General features: G+C 44.8%; 1 protein-coding gene across 1 annotated transcript in view; it reads left to right on the top strand.

Moving 5' to 3' along the window:
* The window catches only part of TNNI1 (troponin I1, slow skeletal type), a 134,671-nt gene that overhangs the window by 87,342 nt on the left and 28,074 nt on the right, over nt 1-19,255 (top strand). The gene's annotated exons all lie outside the window — the stretch shown is intronic.

Genomic DNA, 19,255 nt, shown 5'->3' with positions numbered 1-19,255 from the left:
AGTGACGATAAACTCCTCTGGTGGGAGAGGAACCGCTGCTGCCCAATCTAAGCAGGGGCCCGAGCACAGTTCCTGGGAGTGCTCCCGCTCCTGAGCAGGTGTTATTGTAGTGGAGTGAGGAGGCTGGGAGGAAGGAGGAGCAGCAGACAGAGGATTCGGATTGGCAGCAGTGGACGGCGCAGAACTGCGGGTAGACGATAGGTTGCTCGAAGCACTTTCTGCCATCCAGGACAGGACCTGCTCACACTGCTCATTTTCTAATAACCGTCTCCCGCGTGGACCCATTAATTGGGCGATGAATGTGGGGACGCCAGAAACGTGCCTCTCTCCTAATCGCGCAGCAGTCGGCTGCGACACACCTGGATCAGGAGCTTGGCCTGTGCCCACACCCTGACTTGGCCCTCCGCGTCCTCGGCCGCGTCCACGTCCTCTAGGCCTACCCCTACCCCTCAGCATGCTGTATTACCAGTGATTTGATTTCACAGGCAGGAAATAAATTGGCGCAAGACTGCAGGCCAAATATAATTTTTTCCCTTTTTTGAAAACGAAAGGCCCCACTGCCTCTAGTGAATGAATAATCTAAGTTTAATAACTGTGCTGTTTTCCTGCTAATGTGTCACAGAACGTGAGGGTAGCAGAGTTATTAACTGTGGCAGAGCAGGTATTTTTTTTCCCAATTAAGGAAAGCAAATGGCGAAGCCAGGAGTAAAACGTAGCTGGGTGCGTATGATTTTTAAAGGTGTCACACGCAGCCGACACGTGTCCACCGCCCTTAGGACGGACAGAGGCCGGACAAATAGAATTATTTTCCGTTTTTTGGCACCAAAAGGCAGCACTGCGTATATTCTATGAACATGAGAAGTTTAATAACTGTGCTGTGTCCCTGCTAATGTGTCACAGAACGTGAGGGTAGCAGAGTTATTAACTGTGGCAGAGCAGGTATTTTTTTTCCCAATTAAGGAAAGCAAATGGCGAAGCCAGGAGTAAAACGTAGCTGGGTGCGTATGATTTTTAAAGGTGTCACACGCAGCCGACACGTGTCCACCGCCCTTAGGACGGACAGAGGCCGGACAAATAGAATTATTTTCACTTGTTTTACAAGCAAAAGGCAGCACTGCATATATTCAATGAATAATAACTGTGTTGTGGCCCTGCCTATACAATTCTTTCCCTGCAGTATCAATGGAGGGTGCAATGCTCTGCAGAAGCGATTTTGAGAAGCAAAAAAAAATGCAGCACAGCTAACAGCAGCCTGGACAGTACTGCACACGGATAAATATGGCCCTAGAAAGGACCGTTGAGGTTCTTGAAGGCTACACTCACTCCTAACACTCTCCCTGCCTATGCAGCACTTCTGTCCCTAATGCCAGGTGCAACGGTCTGCAGAGGCGATTTTTAGAAAAAAAAAATTGCCACTGCTAACAGCAGCCAACACACAGCTATCAGTGGCCCTAATAAGGACCTTTGGGGGGTCTTGAAGCCTACACTAACTACCAATTCTTTCCCTACAGCAGCTCCGGTACAAACAGCACTGTCCCTCATCTAAATCACACGGCATCTGAGGCGAACCGCGGGAGGGGCCGACTTTTATGTTCGGGTGACACCTGATCTTCCCAGCCACTCACAGCAGGGGGGTGGTATAGGGCTTGAACGTCACAGGGGGAAGTTGTAATGCTCTCCCTGTCTTTCAATTGGCCAGAAAAGCGCGCTAACGTCTCAGGGAAGGAAGTGAAAATAACCAGAACACCGCATGGTGTTCGTTACGAATAACGAACATCCCGAACACCCTAATATTCGCACGAATATCAAGCTCGGAAGAACACGTTCGCTCATCTCTAGTAAAGAGTTTACTTCATAACACTGCATTTCACTTGACATTTTAGCAAAAGAACTATTTTAAAAATATTAAAGGAAAAATTGTAGAGGGTGATGGGGAGAAAGCAAATATATTAAAGGGCCAACACTTTCAGTATTAATCTTTTAACTTATTTTTTACCTTCTAGGTTTTTAGTGCTTCTTCACTGCCTTCTTGTTTTAGTAGTTTAAAGTGAATCTGTCTGCTTGAACATGTTGTTCAAACTGCAGGCATCATGTTATAGAGCAAGAAAAGCTGAGTAGGTTGATATATAGTTTTATTGGAAAAGGTTCAGTTTAACTTGCATTTTATTAATTTATGTCTGTGCTCATTCTGAGCTGAACAGTCCAATGGGCGGTTCTATCAGTGAATGACTGTATATACAGGGGTAACCGTCAGACACTGATAAGACTGCCCATTGAACTGCTCAGCTCAGAATAAGCACAGATATAAATAAATAAAATAAAATTTATACTGAATCTTTTCCCATAAAACTATACATCAATATGCTCAACTTTCCCTGCACTAGAAGATGCTGTCTGCAGTTTGGACATCATGCTCCAGTTGACAGATTCCTACTAAATGCTTTATTTTTGTTATCACCCCCTTTACTTTATTGAGCCACATTGTTTTCTTCCTATTTTAATCCTTTTATTCCTGTAAGGTATGAACCGCTCACAGTGAGAATTTAACATGCTTTTAAAAATGTCCCATTTATTGTCTGTACTCTTATTTTTGAGGACATTGGCTCCCTGATAAAACTCCTTATTGAAAGACAAGCAGAAATTTATTATATTATGTTCACTATTTCCCATGTGTCCCCCAACCTAAAGTGGGGGGTGGGAAGTTAGTGCATCTTATAAAGCGAACGTGTTAAAATTCAAGCCGGCCACCACTATTAGAAGATCGCACGTTCGTAATTCCGAACGGCACTATTGCAGGATCGCACATTCGCACATCCATAGCAAGGGAACTGCTGCCATACGTACTGCTGATTGGTGGTGAGTGCAAGTGGGGACTGCTGCTGCTCCCCAGCCTCCACCAATCAGCTTCCTCCCACCATACCATGAGCGCCACTGCTACAAAGCTCCACTGCTACAAAGCTCCACTGCTCCTGCTGTGGAAAAGAAAGGAAAGGAGTTATAGTGGCCCTCTATCTCCCAGTACTATCAAATGCACTGTCATCTAAAGTCCCTGGGTGAGTTCAAAATATTTTTTTCATATTTTCTTCCTCTAAAACCTTGATGCATCTTATCATCTGGTGCATCTTATAGAGCAAAAAATACAGTACCTACTTCGGATTTGCCATTTCATCACCTTGCGCTGCCAGCAGAGGGCGCAGAAGAGTGCATGGCTGTTATACAGCTGAGCGCTCTGTGCCAGGTATAGAGAACAGAGCTGGACCGCTCTGTTCTTCATACCCAGCCTGTCATCAAGGAGCGGGATACAGCTGAAACAATAGTATCAGCCGTATCCTACTGTGAATTCCTGATAAGGCTCATAGTCATCTTTCAGCACGCTGAAAGACAACGATGAGCGATGGCATAACGAAAACTGCATGATGTAAGTGCAGTTACACACAATGATTATCGCTCAAAAGACGTTGTGTCTAAATGGACCTTTACTTTTAAACCACTATCTACATTATCTTCCCCTCTATCTGTCTGGTTACATTCCTCCCCAGTCCCTAGTTTAAATACTCCTCCAACCCTCGAGCCATCTTTCCCCCCAGCATAGCTGCACCCTCCCCATTGAGATGCAGCCTATCCCTACGGTGCAACCTGTAGACAACTGTAAAGTTGGTGTTACGATCGTGTGGGTAAAACTAAGCACATGGCCCACACGATCATGACCAAAAGGGGACGGAACACACAGGGTGCACCAGGGATTCACACGGGTTTCAGGCAACTGACCCTGTGCTACAGGGGAGGATGATGTGGCCCTACCTAAGCGGGGGATTCGCCCCAATAAAGGGCGGCCCAGCGGTCTTCGGATCTGGGCCCTAGCTGATCCTAGGAGCCACGCACTAGAACACATGCCAAATGACAGGGACTGAACAGGACACACAGAGCCAGAATACACAGCATACAAAATGCAACCACTAGTAACAGATGATAAGCTGAATATAAATTCCAGGTATTAGTTGACATTTTGTAAAAAACGTGAAAGCTAGCAGGCCACTTCACGGCTCCTGGTTATACCACTAGTCATTACACTAACCAGGAGTTCACACAGAAAGCTGCAACAGAACAGGACACAGATCGCAGGTCATACAGCAAGCTAACACCAAGCTGACAAAATTTAAACGTACAAACGGACATACATCAGCAAGACCAGATCACACATCAAGCTTGCAACAAGACTGACACGACGGACCCTACTGGCACGGACTCTACCGGCTCAGACTCTACCGGCACACATGAACACAGATGAAACTCACAGCAAGTCTATGTGTCCTCTTACCAGGGGATAGACAGACAGCCAACCAGGCTGACATAGGAAACTGTGTCAGGGATCCACCAACTGACACACTGGACCAGAGAGACACAGACCTACTTGCAAACACAGATCAGAGTAGGAACAAGCTGAACATGACTGATAACAAGTTAGAAAACACAGAAGTAACATGACTGCTCAACTTGGGACCCAGCCAGCGACTGACCAGGAGCTGGGTTTATATGTGAGCAAAGACCCAGGAGATTGGCTAGCAGGAAGTACCACACCCAGCCAGCTCAATTAACACTCAACCACCTGTAGATGTGCTGCTAGGAGTACATAGTACAACAGATCCCAGCACAACATCCTGACAGTTGGCCTAGTTCTCCATGAACCCTAACCCCTCCTATTTACGGGGAGCTGTTGAGCCACTTGATCACCTTTTCCAATCTTCTGGGATTTCTGTTCTCCAGTAATTTACAAAGATTATGGGAGGGGCTCAGCAATTACTTCTGCTGCTTCTTTTACTATCCTAGAATGTAATTCATCTAGACCTTGAGACTTGAATTGATTTAAATTACTTAAGTGTTCCCTCACCATCTCTCGGCTTATAGATAGCCTGCATTCTTTTATTCCCCCAATAGCACAGGGAAGATCAGTTGATGTTCCATCTACTTTCTGAGAGAAAACAGATACAAAATAGGAATTTAAAAGTTCAGCCTTCTCAACATCATTCTTAACCAATTCACCATTTTCATCTTGTAAGCATGTAATAGCATCTTTGACTTTTCTTTTGCATTTAACATACCCCCAAATCCTTTTCTATTGCCTTTGGCCTCTGTTGCAAGCATCAATTTATTATCAGCTTTAGATTTTCTGGCACTTGCCCTACAGTTTCTGCAGACCACATTATATTCTTCTTTAGATATTCCCCTCTCTTTCCATAAGCATATTTTTCTTCGCTATTACCATGTGTGCAAGTTTTGTGTTCATCCATCCTGGTCTCCATTCTTCCTTCTTTTAGGGATTGTTAATGATCGTGCTTTGAGAATCTCATTTCGCAATATATCCCAACCTTCTTGGACATTTCTGCCTTTAAGAACATCCAACCATTGGATTCGTCCTACCCTCTTTCTGAGTTCATTAAAATCTGCCTTTCTGAAATCCAACTTTGAGGTCTTCCTACCCTTTTTATCCAAAATTTAATGATAGCATGATCATTGCCTCCTAAGGTCCTAGCCACCCTTACTTCCTCAACCATTTCCTCCCTACTGGTCAGAATTAGGTCCAAGATAAAAAAAAAAAAAAAACACCTGTTTTCTCTTCTACCTTTTGGAAGATAAAGTAAGTGTGGATAAGAAATTGTTGGATCCATTACTTTTACCTGAGAGAGATTCCCAACAAATGTCTGGATAGTTAAAATCTCCCATGATCACTATGTGATGCTTTTTTGAGAGTTTGGTCATCTGGTTTGGAAAGAGTTCTTCAACATCTTCTGCTTGTCCAGGTGGGCTATAGTTAATGTCTACAATTGTGTCTTTTCTGTTGTACTCTCCTTGTATTCTTACCCAAACAGTTTCTACAGAACTAATATGCTCTGAAGCTTGAATCTCTGTGGAGATGAATGTTTTCCTAACATACAATACAATACCTCCTCCCCATCTTTAAGTCTGTTTCTTATAAATAAGTTGTTTCTGTTACCATTCAGCGGTTGCTGGTCCTCCCGGGGCAGCTGTGTGTGGGGTCCCGCATTCGGGGTGCATCCCCCCGGCTTGTTGTCCGGCTGCTGTGGGCGTGCGCCGCGTGGTGCTGGTGGCGCGGCGCCGTGCGCGCGCAGATGTGAGTGCAGCTGCCGTGCACAAGCTCCCTTTTATTATGTTCTGTTGGGAGTTGGCTGTCTCCCTCCCTCCGCCCCTGGGCGGAGGCTTTTGTTTAAAGGTCAGACAGAGACTTGCAATCACTGCCAGTTATTGGTTTCCCTCAATGTGCTAGCTAGTCTGCCTCTGTTGGTCTCCTGCCTCAGTCATCTTGTCTGCTACACTTTGTTATTGTCCGTTAGGTTTTTCCCATCTGCCTCAGTTCTGCTTAGTATTGTTCGTGTTGGTTATTTACATGTGCCTTTTCTGTCGGTATTCTACCCTTTCCATCCAGGTACGCTAGCGTCCCTTTCTGGTACCTAGTAAGAGTAGGGACCACCGCCCAGTTGCCCACCTGGGGTTAGCCAGGAGTGGAGGCAAGCAGGCAGGGACAGGGGTTGTGGGTGAGATCTAGGGCCCCTGGGCTGGCGTATCAAGGGTAGTATACCGTAACATAATAACTGGCCCTTAAAATTGCTCTCCAATGGAGGCTATGAGTACCCTCACAAGTCAGTTGCAAGATTTAGTGGTCGTGATCCAAGACCTGTCCAGTCACATGGTGGCCCAGGAGGAGCAGAGGTTAGTGCGTGTTTCGACCGCCCCTTCTATTCCCGAGCCCAAGTGTCCTCTTCCTGAGGTATTTTCAGGGGAGAGGAGCAAGTTTTTTGTTTTTCAGCAGGCATGTAGATTGTATTTTCAGATGCGGCCCCGCTCCTCCAGCTCAGAATCACAGAAAGTTGGATTGATTATGTCCTTACTTCAGGGTTTCCCCCAGACATGGGCCTACTCCTTGCCCAAGAGTTCGGCTTGCCTGCAGTCAGTTGATTTGTTTTTTCAGAAACTTGGAGGTATTTTTGATGAGCCGGACCGTGCGGGGTTGGCGGTATCTCATCTCTACGTCAGGGGCAGCAGTGGGTAGAGGACTATTGCTCTAAATTTAGACTGTATGCAGGTGAAACCTCTTGGAATGATAGCACCCTTAAAGATGTGTTCTTGTTGGGTCTTTCTGACGCTGTCAAGGATCTACTCATTTCTCATTCTGCTCCTGTGACACTCAATGGTGCAATGGAATTGGCGGTGAAAGCTGACAGGAGGCTGAGATCTAGAAAAGAGGAACGCCAGGCCTGTAAGGCTAGGGAATCCGGCAGACCTGCTCCCCCTTCTTCCATGCCAACTTGTGGTGCCGAGCCTATGGAGGTGGATCAGCTAAGCCCCCAGGAAGGGCGACGGTTCTGGATGACTCATCGCCTCTGCCTCTATTGTTGGAAATCCGGACATCGTGTAGCGACCTGTCCTCAGAAGCGTCTACAACATCAGTCTGAACCAGCGGAAAACTTCAGATTCTAGGTGATCTTTGGGAGGATCGCCTAGGATCACAGGTACTCCCTAAGTTGTTGGTGCCTTGCCAGATTGGCTTCCAGAATTTCACTTGGTCTGGTCAAGCTTTTATTGATTCGGGTGCTGGCGCCAATTTGATTAGTTTAAGTTTTGTCAGACCTCTGATGACTGAATTCTCAATACGCTTCATTAGCATTGGTTCTACCCCTCTGTCTGCATGGGTTGTACAATGGAGGACTCCCATGTTATAGTTCACTGTGGGTGTTCTCCATTCTGAGAATCTGTCGTTCTTGGTAATGGAAAGGATGTCTGTTGATGTAGTGCTTGGTATGCCCTGGTTGGCACTGCACAATCCCCGATTTGATTGGTCCACTCGGGAATTGACACATTGGGGGTTCTCCTGTCATAGTCACTTAGCTACTACATCCATGTGTTCAGCAGATACCATACTTATTCCTGAGTATTTGTCCGATTTTCATGATGTATTTTCCAAGAAACTGTCCGAGACTTTGCTTCCCCATAGGGAATGGGACTGTGGTATCGATTTGTTCCCCCACAGTCCCATTCCTAAGGGAGCCATCTTAAATTTGTCTGGATGTGAGCACGAAGCCCTTAAGTCCTATATCTCAGAGTCTCTGGTCAAACAACATATCAGGCCGTCCAGTTCCCCTGCCGGGGCAGGTCTCCTCTTTGTAGAAAAGAAGGATGGGACATTGAGGCCTTGTGTGGATTATCGGGCTTTGAATAAAATGGCAGTGAAGAACCAGTGCTCCTTGCCCCGATTCCTGATTTGTTGAATCAGGTGGTAGGGGCCCACTGGTTTTCCAAATTGGACTTGAGGGGACCTTACAATTTATTTTGCATCCGAAAGAGAGATGAGTGGAAGACCGTGTTCAACACCTCGTTCAGACATTTTGAATGTCTAGTCATGCCCTTTGGACTTTGTAATGCCCCCGCTGTGTTGCAGGGATTTATGAACGCGGTCTTCCACGACTTCCTGGGGGTATTTTTGGTCATATATCTCGATGACATTCTGGTATACACCCCAGACTGGGACTTACATGTGCGGCACCTGAGACTGGTTCTGACCCGTTTGCGTGAGTACCAACTTTTTGTCAAGTTGGAGAAATTCATTTTCGGTACTAAACAAGTGTCTTTCCTTGCTTATGTGATTTCACCCACAGAGAATCAAATGGAGTCTGATAAAGTGGCAGCAATCTCCCAATGGGTCAGACCAGATAACCTGAAAGCTCTCCAGCGGTTTTTAGGTTTCGCAAATTTCTACCATAGATTCATTAAGAATTATTCTGTTATTGCTCAACCCCTGACCGATCTTCCCAAGAAGGGTGCTGACTTGGTAAGATGGTCGCCTGAGGCCCTAGAGGCTTTTAGTAGTCTCAAAAGGGTATTTACTGTTGCCCCGGTGCTAGTACAGCCTGAAGCGCGGCTACTATTCTTCATTGAGGTCGATGCGTCTGAGGTGGGGGCGGGGGCTGTATTGTCTCAGGAAGTTAGCGGGAGACCAGGGTATAGTCCATGTGCGTTCTTCTCGCAGAAGTTCAATTCGGCGGAACGTAACTACGATGTAGACAATCGTGAGTTATTGGCGATTAAGTGGTCTCTAGAAGAGTGGCGTCACCATCTTGAGGGGGTAAGGCATCACATTACTGTGTATACTGATCATAAAAACTTGGTATATCTCGCCAATGCTAAGAGACTCACAGCTCGTCAGGCCAGGTGGGCATTATTTTTTGCCAGTTTTAAGCTCGTCGTTACATATATTCCAGGGGAGAAGAACGTGAAGGCAGACGCCCTCTCACGGAGTTTTGGTTCGCTAGAAAGTGAGACAGTGGCTCCTGAGAATATCTTGGCACCTGGGGTGGTGGTGGCAGCTGTAGAATCTGATCTCGTTCCTCATCTACAAAATTGTCAGCAGGACACTCCCTCGGTGGTGCCAGAGGGCAGATGGTTTGTACCAGAGACCTTGCGTCTCAAAGTCATTGAAGAGTCTCACTCATCTGTTCTTGCAGGCCATCCGGGGGTTCAGTGTACTCTGGACCTTTGTACTAGACACTACTGGTGGCCAGGCATGTCTCGGGAGATCCGCGACTTTGTTAAGGGATGCTCTGTCTGTGTACGCAGTAAAAGTCGTCGGCGTCATCCGAAGGGGCCTCTGAGACCGTTACCCGTGCCTTTTCGTCCGTGATCGCATTTATCGGTAGATTTTATCACTTATCTACTGGAGTCTCAGAGGTTCTCCACTATCCTAGTTGTTGTAGACCGTTTCTCAAAGATGGCACATTTTGTGGCATTAAAGAAGCTACCTTCTGCAATAGAATTTTCCAAGATTTTTTTAAAAGAAATCATTCATCTACATGGGGTTCCCGAGAACATTGTATCTGATCGCGGTGTTCAGTTTGTTGCACAATTTTGACGAGCCTTCTGTAGAAACCTGGGAACGTCGCTTTTAGAGATGAGCGAGCATACTCGCTAAGGGCAATTGCTCGAGCGAGCATTGCTCTTAGCGAGTACCTGCCTGCTCGAGACAAAAGGTTCGGGTGCCGGCGCGGGGGAGCGGTGAGTAGCGGCAGTCAGCAGGGGGGGAGCGGGGGGAAGAGAGGGAGAGAGAGAGATCTCCCCTCCGTTCCTCCCCGCTCTCCCCCGCAGCTCACTGCCCGCCTCCGGCACCTGAACATTTTGTCTCAAGCAGGCAGGTCCTCGCTAAGGGCAATGCTCGCTCGAGCAATTGCCCTTAGCGAGTATGTTCGCTCATCACTAGTCGCTTTCCTTCTTGTCAGCATTCCACATGCAAACTAATGGTCAGACTGAGCGGAAGAACCAGGATTTAGTGCAAAATTTACAGTTGGCAGAATTCCTGCCGTTGGCAGAGTTTGCACTAAACAACCGTAGTTGTTCTTCCACTGGGGTATCTCCATTCCTTTGCGTATATGGTCAGCATCCTCGCTTCCTTACAGCTATTTCTACTCCGTCAGCCTGTCCTGCAGCTGATGTCGCCACAGATGCGCTCCAGGGGGTATGGAACGCAGTACAGAAGAACCTGGAAGCTACGTGGGCTTGTATGCAGTTGCGTAGTAGGAGGAGTCTGTCAGTATCTGAACCTTACAGGATGGGACAGAAGGTAAATTTGTCTTCTAGAAATCTCAAATTGAAGGTTCCGTCTTTGAAACTGGTACCGCGTTACGTGGGTCCCTTTGTCATCACGCGGGTAGTAAATCCGCTTGCTTATGAACTTGATTTGCCTGCTACATGGAGGGTTCATACGGTTTTTCATAAGTCATTATTGAAACCTTCTGTCCCTTCGGTGAGCTCCCTCTAGATGTATTTCTGGATTTTGGAGCTGGCATCAATTTAATACATCAGGATACAGTCAAACATTTAGGCTTAGTAATGAATTCTTTGGATTTTCCTATTCCTGTGTCCACCATTGACGCCTCTCCGCTATCAGAGAGAAGTCTGAGGTTCTGTGTGCCTAATATTCATTTAAAGATTGGGTTGTTCCATATGGAAATTATAACATTACTTCCTACGCAAGTAGTCTTGGGGTTGCACTGGTTACACCTACATAACCCGGTAGTTGACTGGGTGAAGGGGAACATCACAAAATGGAGCCCTTTTTTTCTGTCCTGTTGCATTTTTCTTAATGTAGCTTCTATTCAGGCTGAAGAGTTACCTGAATTAATCGCTCAATTCACTGATGTGATTTCCCAGGAGGGGGCAGACAAATTACCGCCGCACAGAAAGGGGGATTGTGCAATTAAATTTCTCCCTGATTGTAAGTTTCCCAAGAGTCGCATGTACAACATATCTGCAACTGAGAGACAAGCTCTTAAAGATTATATCCTGGACAGTTTGAGAAAATATCATATACGGCCTTCTACTTCCCCGCTAGCAGCTGAGTTCTTTTTTGTGAAGAAAAAAGATGGCAGTTTACATCCCTGTGTTGAGTTTAGAGAACTGAACAAGATCACGAAACGCAATCTATACCCACTTCCCCTTATCCTGCATCTGTTTTTGCAGTTGAATGGCTCCAACTGGTTTTCTAAACTGGATTTACATGGGGGCATATAATTTAATCTGAATTAAGGGGGAGCCAAGTGAAAGACCGCGTTTAATACCCCAGAGGGGCATTATGAGAGTCTGTTGATGCCTTTTGGTCTCACTAATGCTTCTGCTGTGTTTCAATCCTTCATCAATGAGGTTCTCTATGAGTTTGTGGACAGATATTTTGTGGACGATATTTTGATTTTTTTTCCCCTGATTTTGATTCTCATGTTTCCCATGTTATCCAGGTCCTCCAAGTTTTGCGCAAGAACTGTTTATTCACCAAAAGAGAAAAATGTGTGTTTGCTGTATAAGAGATCACATTTTTGGGGCACATTATTACCCAAGAAGGTTTTGAGATTGACCCTGAGAAGGTTCAAGCGGTTCAGGACTGTGTCCTACCGGAGAATGTAAAAGCCCTACAAAAGTTCTTAGGATTCGCCAACTATTACCGTAGATTTATTAGAGATTTTTTGGTGATGGTTAAACCTCTTACTGATATGAAAAAGAAGGGGTGCTTCCCGACTGAATGGTCTGCTGAAGCACTGTAGTTGTTTCAGAAATTAAAGAAGTGTTTTGTTATGGCAACGGTTCTGGTGCAGGCAGTTTTTCTAGGCCTTTTGTTGTTGAGTTCGATGATTTGGAGGTGGGGGTTGGAGTGGTTCTGTTTCAGGGAACGGTGACATTGCAAGATCTTCACCCGTGTGCGTTCTTTTCTCATAAATTTTTTTCTTCAGAACAAAATTATGATATTGGTGACAGAGATATGTTGGTGACTAAATGGGCATTTGATGAGTGGCATCATCTTCTAGACGGGGTGCGACATAAGGTGACGGTTTTCACGGATTACAAAAACCTTATATATCTGGAATTAGCTAAGAGATTTAATCCTAGACAGGCACTGTGGTCATTTTTTTATTTCCCGTTTCAACTTTTTAGTTACTTATCGTCCAGGTTGGAAGAATGTGAAGGACGATGCACTGTTGAGAAGTTTTCTTCCAGTAGTTTCTGATGAGCCTCGTGTCCCCATCCTGTCTGAAGAGGTAGTGGTGTTGGCAGTGTTGTTGGAGTTAGAGGAGCAAGTCCATAGAGCACAAGATTTAGCCCCGTCAAAGCTTCTTGTTTTGGTATACTTTTTGTTCCAGTTCATCTAAGGTTACAGGTGTTGGCCGAGGTTCATAGTTCCGTATGGGCCGGGAATTCTGGAATTAATAATACCCGTAAGCTACTCTTGAGAACATTTTGGGGGTCATCATTATGATGGGATGCTTTCAGTTTTGTTTTGTCTCGTGAGGTGTGTGCCAGAACTAAGTCACCTTGCAATCGGCTGGCCGGTAAGTTATTACCTTTGCCAATCCCTATGAGATCTTGAACTCATTCATCCATGTACTTCATTATGGATTTCCCACCTTCCGAAGGTAACACAGTCGTTTAGGTGGTAGTGGATCAGTTTAGCAAAATGTGCCATTTTGTGGCACTTCCTGGTTTACTGAATGCTAAAACGTTGGCCAGTTTTTTTCACTTACCACATCATTAGATTACATGGATTTCCAGAGAATATAGTCTCCAATCATGGGGTACAATTCGCTTCCAGCTTTTGGCGAATAGTCTGCTCTCGTTTGGGTGTTCAGCTCTTGTTTTCCTCGGCATACCATCCAACGGGCAGACTGAGAGATGTAATCAGAACCTGGAACAATATTTACGCTGCTACGTCTCGGAAAACCAGAAGGACTGGTCGAGGTTCTAACCACTAGCTGAGTTTGCTCTAAACAATAGATCACTGGAGGCTATGGGGACACTGTTCTTTTGTAATTACGGATTTCACCCATGTTTTGGTCCTCTTTCCAAGCGGGTTTCGGAGGTACCAGGACCTAATGCGTTCTGTTCTGATATTGAGGCCGGCTAGGCTGAGGTTCAGAGAAATATACAATGATCAGTTCAGAGGGCAAGCGGGTTGCAGACAGTCATCATTCTGAGGGGACAGTATTCTGTGTTGGAGACTTGGTTTGGTTGTCTACCAGAAATATAAAACTCAAGCAACCGTCCTTTAAACTAGGCCCATGATTTATTGGTCTGTTTAAAATCATTGAGAAGATTAATGCAGTCACTTTACGGTTAGAGATTCCCAGTTCAATGAAGATTACCAATGTTTTGCACAAATCCCAGCTCAAAAAATTAATTGATTCTGGGAATAGTTTACCACCTCTGGCTCCTGCTTTAGTGGATTTGGAGGTGCAGTTTGTGATAAATCGCGTTTTGGACTCTCGTCAAGTCAGGGATTATTTGCAGTACCTTGTACATTGGTGAGCTTATGATATAGAAGAAAGATCATGAGGATCGTCTGGTAAAAAATGTTCACAGAATGAATCTGAGTCGTCCCGATCCTAAGTGTCCTGGGCCCCTTCTAGAGGGGAAGGTCTTGGTGCAGCTGTTCTGAGATCTTCACCTTGCTTTCAGGCCGGACCAGGTTTTAGCTGAGTCTCTGCTTTTCCTAGGGCTAAGGGGCATGAAGTCTGGTGAGTAATATCAGTTCTCACCTATCTCTGATGGCCCTGCCCTATATAATCTGCTCTAGAATTGACCTCAGTGTTGGTCAATTTCAGTCTGCTCCTTGGTATGCTAGGAGGAGCACAGCTTGTCTTTGGAGCACCATTTCCCTGCTGCAGTCTACCACAGATAAGTGCTTACTCCTGGGATAAGGGGTTTTGTTTAAGGAGAGATTTTTCCTTTTGGTTTAGTTACTTTAGTTATGCACAGTGGTGCTTTGGTTTAGTTTTGCATGGTTGTGCTTCTTTACATTTATTTATCCTTCCTGTTTAGTCAGGACTCTGATTGTGCTGGCTGTGCTCCATCCAAAAAGAGGGTTTAAAGCAGAGCATCAAGATGACAGCGCCCAGTGTAAAATCCCTTATGCAGTTTATCCTGAACAGACAAATGTGCAGCATAGAAATGGATGCAAAAACTGCAAGAATGTACCTGTCAAGTAAGTATAAATCCAGTTCTCAGTGTGATAATTAATATTTATGGTGTGATCTGCACTGAGCAGGCTAGAACAGAGTGGGCTGACAGAGATCCTCCCTCTACAGGCTCTTCATTATTGCACTCCAGGTCATATGATTCACTCTGATGATATTACTTTGGGAGTAATCCAACAATGAGCATACTTGGAGTGCAGAAAACATGCACTTCCTGTTCATCATTGCCAGGAGAATCTCTGGAGCACATCACTACTGGAACACATTCCACAAAGCATACCTTTAGAGTGTGCTAGCTGTGCTCCTTCCTAAAACAGGGTTAAAGCAGAGTATAAAAATGTCGGTACCCAGTGCAATAACTCTGATCCAATGTATCCTGCACAGACAGATGTGTGACATTGAAATGGATGTGGAAGCAGCACAGATGTACCAGTCAGAAGTCATTTCTGTGTTTGCTGATTATTTGAAAGCATGTGCAGCGTCCGAGGAGCAGGCCCACAGTCAAGGAGACAATGGGGTAGAGAGAGGCCTTGTCATGGAGCTCTACTATCTCCTCCCCTGGGGGTAGCTTGGGAAACAACCAATGTGCTGCTGGGGGAGATCAAGGGGAATAGTAACCGGAGCTTACCTGTAGTCCAATTGTCACTTGTGACGCCATCGTTCCATCCTCTGCGGCGGATCTCCCAGATACAACAAAGTAGTCCACACTCAGGGTCTTTTTCCGAATGAGAACCGGGAATGGTTGATTCTAATCGTTTTCTTCAACATTTAAACTTCTGTGCAAATAAAACAGTTTTTGTACAGTAGCCAATTATTGTGGTGCAGCAGAGAGGATTCTCGGGGCATTTGTTTAATCCACAGTCTAAGTTATCTGTGAGATTTCTCTCCCAGCAAACTCTCACTTTCCTGTCATGTTCCTCTTGCTTAGTAGTGATTTTCTATTCCTCCAGATACATGCGGTACCGATGCTGCACACCCAAGCATTTCCCTCATGTTCAGGCTTTCACTGTCTCTACACATGGAAGCCATAAGTAGCCTCTTGCCAGGGCTAGGCCCTGGAGGTAACAGCAGACCACCTTTTTGACTCTTCCATGGTTTTCTCTGTCTCTCCTTGTCTGACGTTGACTCTCGACCCTTCACTCTCCACCAGAGGCGTAACTTGAAGCTCCTGGGCCCCAATGCAAAACCTGGAACCGGGCCCCCAACTATAATGCTTTATTCATAGTACTGGGCTCCCTATATGGAGAAGAGAGGCCTTATGGGCCCCCTAAGGCTCCTGGGCCCGGGTGCAACCGCATCCCCTGCATCCTCTATAGTTACGCCCCTGCTCTCAACCCTTCACTCTCGACCCTTCACTCTCGACTTTCTCATTGCAATCAGCAAACACATATAGCATGACCTCACATGACACATACAAAATGTTACATTTTCAGACATGACAGAACATATGAGACATTAACTGATTAAGTCCTGCAGCCATGCAATATACATAAACCTAATACATTCCACAAATAAGACACTTACAAGACAATGGCATGAGACAGACACAGAATATTATGGAGGGGCACTGTTAACTCTGGGCCACTACACATGTGTAGTATATAGACTGATGATAGAGGTATGCACAAGTTAAAGTATTTGCTTCACTGCAGATGTTTTAACTTAACCCTTTCCAATCCACTGTCTGACGTCTGAAGACATTCTGATTGAAGGCTGTAAAGCTCCAATATAGAAAGATGTCTAGCAGGGTATTCTTACTGTAGATCACTGGCAGCTCTGTTGTTAGGGGCCTCTCCAGCATGTCACATACCACAGTACTGGCTCTAGCCAGCTGATGGCGCCATTGTATAATGGCAGAAAGAGAAAAGCCCCTAGAAAACCCAGAATCCAAAATTGGATTGCAAAGGGTTAAAGGGGTTTTCCGATATGTTACAATCCCTTCCCCATGTAGTAACATAAGAAATGGTCATATACTCACATCTCCCTTCTCCTGATATTTCTTGCGTGGCTGCTCCCTGACTCTGGTCTGTTTTTACAACTACAGTTCTGCACGGTTTACAGTACATCATAGGGGCTGCAGACAATAAAAGAGTTCAGCAATCAATTGGACTGCAGTTGTAACAAGGGGGCATCCTCTACATCCAAAGTAAAGAAGGTTTCTACACCAACATAGAAGGGGGTTCCACACTGTAAAGATCAGTGCAACTATAGAGCTCTCTGCCTGAGGACTTAGTGATGGTATACTTGCTAAAAGAGAGGCCTGGAAGCCTTTTTTTGGGTGCAATAATATTACATGATATAGTCATTAGCTTACTTCAGAAGGGTTGTTGATCCAGAGATTTATTCTGACTGTCAGATTTGGAAGGAATTTTTCCCCAAAATGAGGAACATTGGACTCCACGTCATATATATATATATATATATTTTTTTGCCTTCCTCTAGATCAACATTGCAGGATATTAGGCTGAACTGAATGAACAAATGTATTTTTTTTCTAGCCTTACATACTACTGTGTTACTATGTGTTGTGGCTGTATATGGCCCAGAGCATAGCAAGACAGTTCAGAAGTCAGGGATAGGATATTAGCATTTCTCTTTATCCCTCACAAAGTTATGTCACTGTATGTATACTATTAACCTGTTTTTTTTTTATTTTACTGTCATTTTTATTTGAAATTTTACAATAATGCAATAAACAGTTAACTGGAATGCATCACAGTCTCATTAATGCACAAGAAAAGCAGTTTGCAATTATATAGATTTCGGGGAAAGAAAGAAGAAAACATGGCTGAAATTCTAATTATGAATAATCTTTTTCTTAGTGGCCTGGTCCAATCTTGAAGCTGAACTATTATAGAAAGCAATCCGAATACTAACAGCCTGGCCAGGGCCTAACCTGAATTAAGTGGGATAGGAAAGATTTAGGAATAGATAGGGATGGGGAAAAGGGTGACCCCTAAGACAGGGGGAGCTTTTCCCATAGGATGGATGCTACAAAAGACAGCCACAGGCTACAGGGTGGCAATTTAATAGGCATTTTATATTACAGTTGTTTTCATAGGGAGGCTAGTGATCTATTACTTTACCGGGGAAGAGTGAATTGTAGCCATGGGGTCCATATTTTCAAAACTTTTCCGTGCCCATCAGCCAAAATATAGATCATGTTTTTCATTTATTAGATACCAGTCCATCCTGCGCTTGACCTCAGTAAAGTCCCATGAAGTTTTGTGCCATAAACAGGCAATAACTTGTTTTGTAGCCAGAAAAAGGAAGGAAATTAGTTTCCTGGAGTCGGGGGACACATTACTTATGAGTTTGTTTAACAACGCCTACCAAGGGTTTTTGCGTATGTTGTGGCTTGTGACTGAATAGATTAGGGAGTAAACTCTAATCCATAGTCTTTTAACCTGAGGACAGGACCCCCTCGGTATTGCGTGGGCTACTGGATCTGGGGTTAAATACCAATGGAACAAGATTTTAAATGAAGTTTCTAGCATTAATATATTTGTGGTTCCAGTCTTCGCCTAGATCCCTTTCTCAATGCATTACGTATGGTAATTGTATACAGTAGGGGGAATGCACCAATCCTGAGTAAATTTGCGAAATGAGGCCTCTTGCATGTGGGTAATTATAGTAATATCTTTCAAATGGAGTTATAGTCAATGGAGAGTACGTATTCTTAAGGAGAGAGGATATAAAATGTTTTAGCTGCAGGTATCAGAACACTTCCAAAGGCGGTAAGTTATATTTTTTTCCTGTAGGGTAGGAAAAGGGGTGGATCCATTTATTGAAAGCAATTTGTATTATTTGGTATGGCCTAATTTCGTCCAATTTCCAAACGATTGGGGTAATTCCATTTCCGTCAGAAACAGGATTTCACAGAAGTGGCATAAGATGCAGCTTCCCTGAATACCTTATGGAGTCCCAAATATGAAGGGAGTGGCTGGTAATGGGATTGCTGATTGGGGGCCTATGACTAAGTGGTATCCATAAGATGGAGTCAGTATTAAGGGGGTGTATTTCAGTTGCTTCCAAGGACACAGAGAGAGGGGTGTTAGAGGAGGAGTGCAAGAGAGCTAGCTGAGCAACCCAGACCGCCTGTTAGTATTTTAAATAATTAGGAACTCCCAAACCGTCCTTCCGTCTTTGTCTATACAAAAGGATTGCGAGACCCTTGGAAACGAGTCGCTCCAAACAAATCAAAGGGATATCTGCTGAAGAGTTGTCAGCATATATCCAGGTACCTGTATTGAGAGAGCTTTGAAATAGTATAAAAGCTTAGGAAGGAGTGTCATCTTTAAGGTGTTATCTCTCCCAATCCAGGAGCTGTGGTATCGGCTCCAACTTTCCAGAGTACCCTTTTTTTGCGGAGGAGGGGAATGTAGTTTTGACTATATAAGTGTTAAGGACCGCTACACAGTCACATAACCTTTCAGGCCTTGGGTTCCAAATTAGTCCATACTTGGATGCATCCCAGAAACCAAGAACTAGACAGATAGTTATCAGTTTCCTCAGGTACGTAGAAAAAGCCAAGGCAGGTAACAGGTGACTTTCTCTGTCAAGAGGCGTGCCGTACACTGAGCGTTTATTGACTTGGTATAGTTCTAATACAGGAAAGGAATGCGTCATTAGTCACGGCGTTAATCTCATTGGGTTAGAAAAACATTAAGAATCATGCATTGTTCAAACAGCAGCATAGTGTGAGAATTTATATGTGGAATGTCCTTGAAATG

The sequence above is a fragment of the Eleutherodactylus coqui genome, chromosome 1 (assembly GCF_035609145.1).
Source record: "Eleutherodactylus coqui strain aEleCoq1 chromosome 1, aEleCoq1.hap1, whole genome shotgun sequence".
Classification (NCBI taxonomy): Eukaryota; Metazoa; Chordata; class Amphibia; order Anura; family Eleutherodactylidae; genus Eleutherodactylus; species Eleutherodactylus coqui.
Note: the sequence above shows the minus strand (reverse complement) of the source record. Positions and strands in the feature narration are given on the sequence as shown.